Here is a 10,277-nt window from a genome sequence, read left to right on the forward strand (position 1 = left end):
GTGATGCGTAGAAAATTTTAAATTTATTCTACGATCCCCAACAGTGGCATCATGAGCTAGGTCTATGCGTAGTTTCTATGCACGAGTAGAACACAAGTTGTTGTGGGCGTCGATTTTGTCAATTTACTTGCCGTTACTTGTCTTATCTTGATTCGGCGGCATCGTGGGATGAAGCGGCCCAGACCGACCTTACACGTACGCTTACGTGAGACTGGTTCCACCGACTGACATGCACTAGTTGCATAAGGTGGCTAGCGGGTGTCTGTCTCTCCCACTTTAGTCGGATCGGATTCGATGAAAAGGGTCCTTATGAAGGGTAAATAGAAATTGGCATATCACGTTGTGGTTTTGGCGTAGGTAAGAAACGTTCTTGCTAGAAACCTATAGCAGCCACGTAAAAACTTGCAATAACAATTAGAGGACGTCTAACTTGTTTTTGCAGCATATGTCGTGTGATGTGATATGGCCAAAAGGATGTGATGAATGATATATGTGATGTATGAGATTGATCATGTTCTTGTAATAGGAATCACGACTTGCATGTCGATGAGTATGACAATCGGCAGGAGCCACAGGAGTTGTCTTAATTTATTTATGACATGCGTGTCAACATAAACGTCATGTAATTACTTTACTTTATTGCTAATCGTTAGCCATAGTAGTAGAAGTAACAGTTGGCGAGACAACTTCATGAAGACACGATGATGGAGATCATGATGATGGTGGTCATGGTGTCATGCCGGTGACGATGATGATCATGGCGCCCCGAAGATGGAGATCAAAAGGAGCAAAATGATATTGGCCATATCATGTCACTATTTGATTGCATGTGATGTTTATCATGTTTTACATCTTATTTGCTTAGAACGACGATAGCATAAATAAGATGATCACTCGCAATAATTTCAAGAAAGTGTTCCCCCTAACTGTGCACCGTTGCTAAGGTCCGTTGTTCCGAAGCACCACGTGATGATCGGGTGTGATAGGTTCTAACGTTCGCATACAACGGGTGTAAGCCAGATTTACACACGCAATACACTTAGGTTGACTTGACGAGCCTAGCATGTACAGAAAGGTCGAACATGAGTCGTATAGAAGATACGATCAACATGAAAATGTTCACCGATGATGACTAGTCCGTCTCACGTGATGATCGGACATGGCCTAGTTGACTCGGATCATGTATCACTTAGATGACTAGAGGGATGTCTATCTAAGTGGGAGTTCATTGAATAATTTGATTAGATGAACTTAATTATCATGGAGATAGTCAAAAGGTCTTTGCAAATTATGTCGTAGCTCACGCTTTGGTTCTACTTGTCACACCCTAGCTAGTTCAAGCATTAGAGTGTGCATCATGTTTAAATTTCCTTAAATTTGAAATGGGGAAGACAGAAACCCCAGCACCCCCTGGAAACAACTAGGGTTTACTAAAATTATTTTCAATGAACCCAAAATGCCCTTCACAAAATGTTCATCATTTCTGGATTGGGCTAAAACCCCTGGCAAAAAAGGTGCACTCTTTTCTAGGACATTCTGGATTCTCTGAATTAAATCATAAGTATTTGAATTTGGGCATTTAAATGCTATAAAATAATTTAAATGCTCAAATAATTCTGGAAATAAGTGTGGGCTGTTGGGAATAATCTAAACAGAGCACCTAACTATTTTCAGGATTTTTAAAGATGTCCAGGTATTTTTAATAAAGCCCAACAGTTGCAGAAAAATAGAAAAAGAAAACAAATCAGAAAAAGGAGAGAGAGAAACCTACCTGGCGCGCCCAGCTAGCTCACCCGCCGGCCCACCTGGCGGCCCAGCACTGTGCTGGCCCGCGCCAGCCAGCTGCTTCTTCCCCGCCAGGCAGGCAGGGAGATGACGCTGGCGTGCCCGAGCTTGCCACAGCGTCACCTGCTTGCCTCCCGCGCCCCTGGACGCCTGGACGCCTCCACGTCGCACCCCGCAACCCCTGGACACGCCATTCCCCCTGTCTCTCTCCCTTCGCCGTTCCCCACCATGGCCGACGCTCCTGTCGCCGCACCATCGTCGTAGCCGTGCCCTCCGTCGTCCTCGCGCCGCGCCATCGTGTCCATGAGCTCCGCCGTCGTCGACTACATCGAGTAGGCCGAGCCCCGAGCGCTCGCTCGCCCCGGAGACGCTGCACCGAGCTCGTCCTCAACTCCGGCCACCGGAGATCCCCTTCGCCGCCCCGCTTGCTCCAGCCCTTCCCCGAGCTCGCCATTCGCTCCCCTGCAACCGCTGTGAGCTCCGCCATCGTTTCCCCCTCTCCCCGCGCTCGTCCGCGTCCTCTAACCCCCTCTGCCATCGAAGCCGAAGCTCGCCGCCGCCACCGCACATCACCGTCGTGGCCATAGCCACGTTGGGATGCCACTAAGCACGCCTTCGTCTTCCACGCGTTCCCAGGAGCCTAACGCACCACTCCCCGCGCCTCGCCGTGCCCCGTAGCCTCGGTTTCATCCCCGCCCGAACTCCGGCGACCGCAAACGTCGTCGCCGGCGTCGTTCCTGGCCTCCCCGAGCCCCACTTCCTCCACCAAATGACGCGGCTTGCTCCCCGCGTCACGTAGCTGTTCTCCGCCGTCGATTTGGTCGCCGGAGACGCAAACCCGAGCCCCTCCGCCGCGTCTGACGTCGCCGGCGTCAAGCCGCCGGTGAGTTGACCCCGTTTGACCCCCCGTGTGGGCCCAGTTAGACCCCCCTGAGTCTATGACAGGTGGGGCCGGTCTGCTATTTTGTCTAGGATTAGTTTTAACTAAATTCAATTAGTTTAGTCACTGACATGTGGGCCCAGGCCCCACTGACAGCTATTTAGTGTTAATTTAATTCTGTTAATTAGTTGTGACACTGACAGAGAGGGCCCACCAGTCAGGTTTGACCTGGCCGACCCAGTTGACCCGCTGACGTCACACCTATGTCATGCTGACGCATTAATTCAATTACTGGATTTATTCTTTAATAGGAAATTCCAGAAAATAGCCAAAACTTCTAAAATTCATAGAAAATCAACCATAGCTCCAAATGCAAAGATTTATATATGAAAAATGATCAGAAAAATTCAACCTATCCATCTGTATGGTTTCACGCATGACAAAACAAGTTAACCTTGCTGTTTAAGCAGAATAAGGTAATGCACTAATAAGGCCATGTTTAATGAGCTAATATTTGAATCTTTGATTCAAATGAGTTCCTCCCCTCCTGTTTTAGCTTGCATTAGGCAAAGACACTTTCATCTTGCCATGCCATAGCATGCATCATATTGTTGCATATTGCCATGTGTTGATTATGTTCGGTATGATTTTCGTGGTAGGTTCTACCTCCGAGGATAACCCCGAGTATCCGTCTGAAGGGCAGTACCCTACTACCACTACAATAGGTAAGCAACCCATTGATCATTCCGATACAAACCCATGTTCTCGCTTCTGCTCTTGTTTACTGCATTAAGACAACGCGATTCAAACTGCTGTGTGCTACGGTAGTTGAACCCTTATCCTTTGCATGACCTGTCATTGCCACAGTAACTAGATGAAACCCACTAGCATGTGTAGGAGTTGATTGAGCCATGTATGTGATTCTTACCTTGCTATGCCTGCTATGCTTAGAGTTGTGTCAGGTCTGGTTCATCTGGGTGATGGGCTAGAGTGAAATGTTTATGTCGGTAACGTGAGGGATGTGTTGAACATGTTTTGGTAAAGGTATCGATGAGAGGCCATGTAGGAGTAAATGGTGGGTTGTTTCATTGAGACCGTCCATAAGAACTGAGATCTGTATGTGTGATTTAAGATGCAGTTACTACCGTACATTGGGCCCGAAACCAATGGACCCTCTCGGCTTCTTAATCACCCTAGCACTCTGTCCAGGAGTTGCAAATAGTTTCTGGTGTTTGTAGGTTATGTGTTGGCGGCCGTGCGTAGCGCTGACCCTAGGGGTGGGCTATGTTGCGGTAGATACACCGTGGCCGGGTGTGCCGGGCACCCGTTTGGTGTCTCGGGACCCTGTTCACATCGTTCGGGGCCGTATGTGGAAACCTCGGCCGGACTCCCTATGGATGGAACCTGGATAGGCGATAAACCTGGACTAGAGACTTAAGTGTTTAGGTAGGCCGTGGCCGACACCCTCGCTGGGCTTCCGCTTGAAGGTTGCTGAGTACATGTCGTGTAAACGGCGGTAAGTGGTGAAAGCGTGTATGAAGAAGTACACCCCTGCAGGGTATAAAACTATTCGAATAGCCGCGTCCGCGGTAAAGGACTACTTGGTTGCCTATACAGTTCATAGACAAGTTAATGGTTACTACTAAAAGACTCAAGATAAGTGTGAGTACCGAGGATGGCCCTCTCGTAGGATGACGAGGGAGAATCCCCGGTGGAGTATTGTGTTGGTGAGTAGTGGACTCGTGTGCGAAAACTATTTTACTAGTGGAGTTCCGTAGGATAGCTTAGCCAAGAGTCAAAGCTGGCTTGCTGCAATAACCCCACCACCTTCTTGAGAATGAGCATGTATAGTAGGTTCTGTTGTAAGACTTACTGAGTACCTTTGTACTCATGTTTGCTTAATTACTGTTTTCAGACGACAACACCGCCCCCTCCGATGGGTTCTATGTAGACCTTGACGTCGACGAGTGACTAGCCACCCAGGTGGTGATTCTGGCCATGAGGGCCCTATGTAGATAGACATGCTTCGAGAAGCCTTCTTTCTTTCTAATGGCTGTACTCAGACTAGTTGCTTCCGCTTGTTCTTGTATGATTGTATGACTTGAGTGTCGGGTCATGTGACCCCTATCTGTATGAACATGTTATGTATGGCTCTCTAGAGCCTTTAAATAAAGTACTTGAGTTGTAGAGTTTTGTTGTGATGCCATGTTGTATGTACTCATATCGAGCATATTGTGTGTATGATTGAAATGCTTGGTATGAGTGGGATCCGACAATCTAGTTGTTTATCCTTGGCAGCCTTTCTTATGGGGAAATGTAGTCTAGTGTTCCTCGAGCCATAGTAGTCCGCTACAGCCCGGTTCACCGGAGTCCTACTAGCCCAGCACTACTTCTCAGGACACTTGACTGGCCGGCATGTGTTTCACGTCGTTCCTATGTCTGTCCCTTCGGGGAAATGTCATGCAGTGACATCCGGAGTCTTGCCTAGCCTGCTATAGCCCGGGTTCCCCGGAGTCCTGTTAGCCCAGTGCTACAGCCCGGACTCACTCGCTGATGACCGACATGCTTGATGTGATTCATGTATGCCTGTCTTCATAGGTCTGTGCCGCTTTGGATTCACGACTAGCCATGTCGGCCCGGGTTCCCTGTCATATGGATGCTAGCGACACTATCATATACGTGAGCCAAAAGGCGCAAACGGTTCCAGGCCATGGTAAGGCGACACCCGTGGGATACCGTGCGTGAGGCCGCAATGTGATATGAGGTGTTACCGGCTAGATCGATGTGGCTTGGAATCGGGGTCCTGACACTACTGTTTTAGATATGTTCCTAGAGAAAATTTAGTTGAGAGTTGACAGTAGCAACTATGTGGACTGGGTCCGTAAACTAAGGATTGTCCTCATTGCTGCGCAGAAGGATTATGTCCTTAATGCACCGCTCAGTGTGCTGAACCTCGAGCGTCGGTTTTGGATGTTGCAAACATCTGACATGCACGTTTTGATGACTACATGATAGTTCAGTGCGTAGTGCTAAATGGTTTAGAATTGAGGCACCAAAGACGTTTTTTGAAACATCGCAGAACATATGAGATGTTGCAAGGACTGAAATTGGGATTTCAGGCCAGTGCCCACGTCAAGAGGTATGAGACCTCTGACAAGTTTCTTAAGCCTGCAAACTAAGGAGAAAAGCTCAATCGTTGAGCATGTGCTCAGATCGTATGAGTACTACAATCGCTTGAATCGAGTGGGAGTTAATCTTCCAGATGAGATAGTGATGGTTCTCCAAAGTCACTGCCACCAAGCTACTAGAGCTTCATGATGAACTATAACATATCAGGGATAGATATGATGATCCTTGAGCTATTCGCGACACTGCAAAAGTAGAAATCAAATAGGAGCATCAATTGTTGATGGTTACTAGAACCACTAGTTTCAAGAAGGGCAAGGGCAAGAAGGGGATACTTCATGAAACGGCAAATTAGTTGCTGCTCTAGTGAGGAAACCCAAGGTTGAACCCAAACCCGAGACTAAGTGCTTCTGAAATGAGGGGAACAGTCACTGAAGCAGAACTACCCTAGATGCTTGGTAGATGAGAAGGCTAGCAAGGCCGATAGAAGTATATTGGATATACATTATAATGTGTACTTTACTAGTACTCCTAGTAGCACTAGGGTATTAAATACTGATTCGGTTGCTAGGTGGTAGTAACTCGAAATAAAAAGCTACGGAATAAACAGATACTAGGTGAAGGTGAGATGACGATATGTGTTGGAAGTGTTTCCAAGGTTGATGTGATCAAGCATCGCATGATCCCTCTACCATCGAGATTGGTGTTAAACCTAAATAATTGTTATTTGGTGTTTGAGTTGAGCATAGACATGATTGGATTATGTTTATCGCAATACGGTTATTCATTTAAGGAGAATAATGGTTACTCTGTTTATTTGAATAATACCTTCAATGGTCTTGCACCTAAAATGAATGGTTCATTGAATCTCGATCGTAGTGATACACATGTTCATGCCAAAAGATATAAGATAGTAATTATAGTACCACATACTTGTGGCACTGCCATTTGAGTCATATTGGTATAAAACGCATGAAGAAGCTCCATGTTGATGGATCTTTGGACTCACTCGGTTTTTTGAAAAGTTTGAGACATGCGAACCATGTCTATTGGTTTATACGCATGAAGAAACTCCATGCAGATGGATCGTTTGGACTCACTTGATTTCGAATCACTTGAGACATGCAAATCATACCACATGGGCAAGATGACTGAAAGGCCTCGTTTTCAGTGAGATCAAACAAGAGAGCAACTTGTTGGAAGTAATACATTTGATGTGTGCAATCCAATGAGTGCTGAGGCACGCAGTGAATATCGTTATGTTCTTACTTCACGGATGATTTGAGTAGATTCTAAGTATATTTACTTGATGAAACACAAGTCTGAATTATTGAAAGGTTCAAGTAATTTCAGAGTGAAGTTGAAGATCGTCGTGACAAGAGGATAAAATGTCTATGATATGATCATAGCGATGAATATCTGAGTTACGAGTTTGGTACACAACTAAGACATTGTGGAAATTATTTCACATCTAATGCCGCCTGGAACACCATAGTGTGATGGTGTGTCCGAACATCATAGCTGCACCCTATTGGATGTGGTGCAAACCATGATGTCTCTTATCGAATTACCACTATCGTTTATGAGTTAGGCATTAGAGACAACCACATTCACTTTAAATAGGGCACCACACAATTCCGTTGAGACGACACTGTAAGAACTATGGTTTAGAGAAACCTAAGCTGTCATTTCTTAAAAGTTTGGGGCTGCGATGCTTATGTGAAAAAGTTTCAGGGTGATAAGCTCGAACCCAAAATGCATCTTCATAGAATACCCAAAAATAGTTGGGTATACCTCCTATTTTAGATCCGGAAGCAAAAGTGATTGTTTCTAGAAACGGGTCCTTTCTCGAGGAAAAGTTTCTCTCGAAAGAATTGAGTGGGAGGATAGTGGAGACTTGATGAGGTTATTGAACCGTCACTTCAACTAGTGTGTAGCAGGGCACATGAAGTTGTTCATGTGGCACCTACACCAATTGAAGTGTAAGCTTATGATAGTGATCATGAAACTTCGGATCAAGTCACTGCCAAACCTCATAGGTCCACAAGGATGCGTACTACTTCAGAGAGGTACGTAATCTTGTCTTGGAAGTCATGTTGCTAGACAACAATGAACCTACGAGCAAGAGAAGCAATGGTGGGCCCGGATTCCGACGAATGGATCGAGGCCATAAAATCCGAGAGAGGATCCATGTATAAAAACAAAGTATAGACTTTGGAAGAACTACTTGATGGTCGTAAGGCTGTTGGGTGCAGATGGATTTTAAAAAGGAAGACAGACAATGATGGTAAGTGTCACCATTAAGAAAGCTCGACTTGTCGTTAAGATGTTTCCCAACAAGTTCAAGGAGTTGACTACAATGAGACTTTCTCACTCATAGCGATGCTAAGAGTCTGTTGGAATTATGTTAGCAGTTATTGCATTATTTATGAAATCTTGCAGATAGGATGTCAAAACATTGTTTCCTCGACGTTTTTCTTGAGGAAAGGTTGTATGTGATACAACTAGAAGGTTTTGTCAATCCTGAAAGATGCTAACAAGTATGCAAATCTCTAGCAATCCTTCTAAGGACTGGAGTAAGCATCTCGTAATTGGAATGTACGCTTTGATGAGATGATCAAAGATTTTGGGTTTATACAAAGTTTATGAGAAACTTGTATTTCCAAAGAAGTGAGTGGGAGCACTATAGAATTTTTGATGAGTATATGTTGTTAACATATTGTTGATCAGAAATGATATAGAATTTCTGGAAAGCATACAGGGTTATTTGAAAAGTGTTTTTCAATGGAAAACCTGGATTAAGCTACTTGAACATTGAGCATCAAGATCTATAAGGATAGATCAAAAACGCTTAATAGTAATTTCAAATGAATACATACCGTGACAAGATTTTGAAGGAGTTCAAAATAGATTAGCAAAGAAGGAGTTCTTGGCTGTGTTACAAGGTATGAGCATTGAGTAAGACTCAAGACCTGACCACGGCAGAAGAGAGAGAAAAGACGAAGGTCGTCCCCTATGCTTTATACGTAGGCTCTACAATATGCTATGTTGTGTACCGCACCTGAAGTGTGCCTTGCCATGAGTCAGTCAAGGGGTACAAGAGTGATCCAGGAATGGATCACATGACAGCGGTCGAACTTATCCTTAGTAACTAGTGGACTAAGGAATTTTCTCGATTATGGAGGTTGTAAAAGAGTTCGTCGTAAAGGGTTACGTCGATGCAAACTTTGACACTAATCCGGATGACTCTGAGTAGTAAACCGGATTCGTATAGTAGAGCAATTATTTGGAATAGCTCAAAGTAGCGCGTGGTAGCTGCATCTACAAGATGATATAGAGATTTGCAAAGCACACATGGATCTGAAAGGTTCAGACCCATTGACTAATAAACCTCTCTCACAAGCAAGATATGAACAAACCCCATGGGTGTTGGATTCATTACAATCACATAGTGATGTGAACTAAATTATTAACTCTAGTGCAAGTGGGAGATTGTTGGAAATATGCCCTAGAGGCAATAATAAAATGGTTATTATTATATTTCCTTGTTCATGATAATTGTCTATTGTTCATGCTATAATTGTGTTATCCGGAAATCGTAATACATGTGTGAATACATAGACCACAACATGTCCCTAGTGAGCCTCTAGTTGACTAGCTCGTTGATCAATAGATGATTACGGTTTCCTGACCATGGACATTGGATGTCATTGATAATGAGATCACATCATTAGGAGAATGATGTGATGGACAAGACCCAATCCTAAGCATAGCGCAAGATCGTGCAGTTCGTCTGCTAAAGCTTTTCTAATGTCAAGTATCTTTTCCTTAGACCATGAGATTATGCAACTACCGGATACTTTAGGAATACTTTGGGTGTGCCAAACGTCACAACGTAACTGGGTGACTATAAAGGTGCACTACGAGTATCTCCGAAAGTGTCTGTTGGGTTGGCACGAATCGAGACTGGGATTTGTCACTCCGTATGACGGAGAGGTATCTCTGGGCCCACTCGGTAAGACATCATCGTAATGAGCTCAATGTGACTAAGGGTTGGTCATGGGATGATGTGTTACGGAATGAGTAAAGTTACTTGCCGGTAACGAGATTGCACGAGGTATTGAGATACCGACGATCGAATCTCGGGCAAGTAACGTACCGATTAACAAAGGGAATTGTAGACGGGATTGCTTGAATCCTCGACATCGTGGTTCATCCGATGAGATCATCGTGGAACATGTAGGAGCCAACATGGGTATCCAGATCCCGCTGTTGGTTATTGGCCGGCGATTTGTCTCGGTCATGTCTGCATGGTTCCCGAACCCGTAGGGTCTACACACTTAAGGTTCGATGATGCTAGGGTTATTAGGAAGACTTGTATGTGATTACCGAATGTTGTTCGGAGTCCCGGATGAGATCCCGGACGTCACGAGGAGTTCCGGAATGGTCCGGAGGTGAAGATTTATATATAGGAAGTTGTCATGCG

This window comes from Triticum aestivum, chromosome 1A (genome assembly GCF_018294505.1).
Source record: "Triticum aestivum cultivar Chinese Spring chromosome 1A, IWGSC CS RefSeq v2.1, whole genome shotgun sequence".
Lineage (NCBI taxonomy): Eukaryota > Viridiplantae > Streptophyta > Magnoliopsida > Poales > Poaceae > Triticum > Triticum aestivum.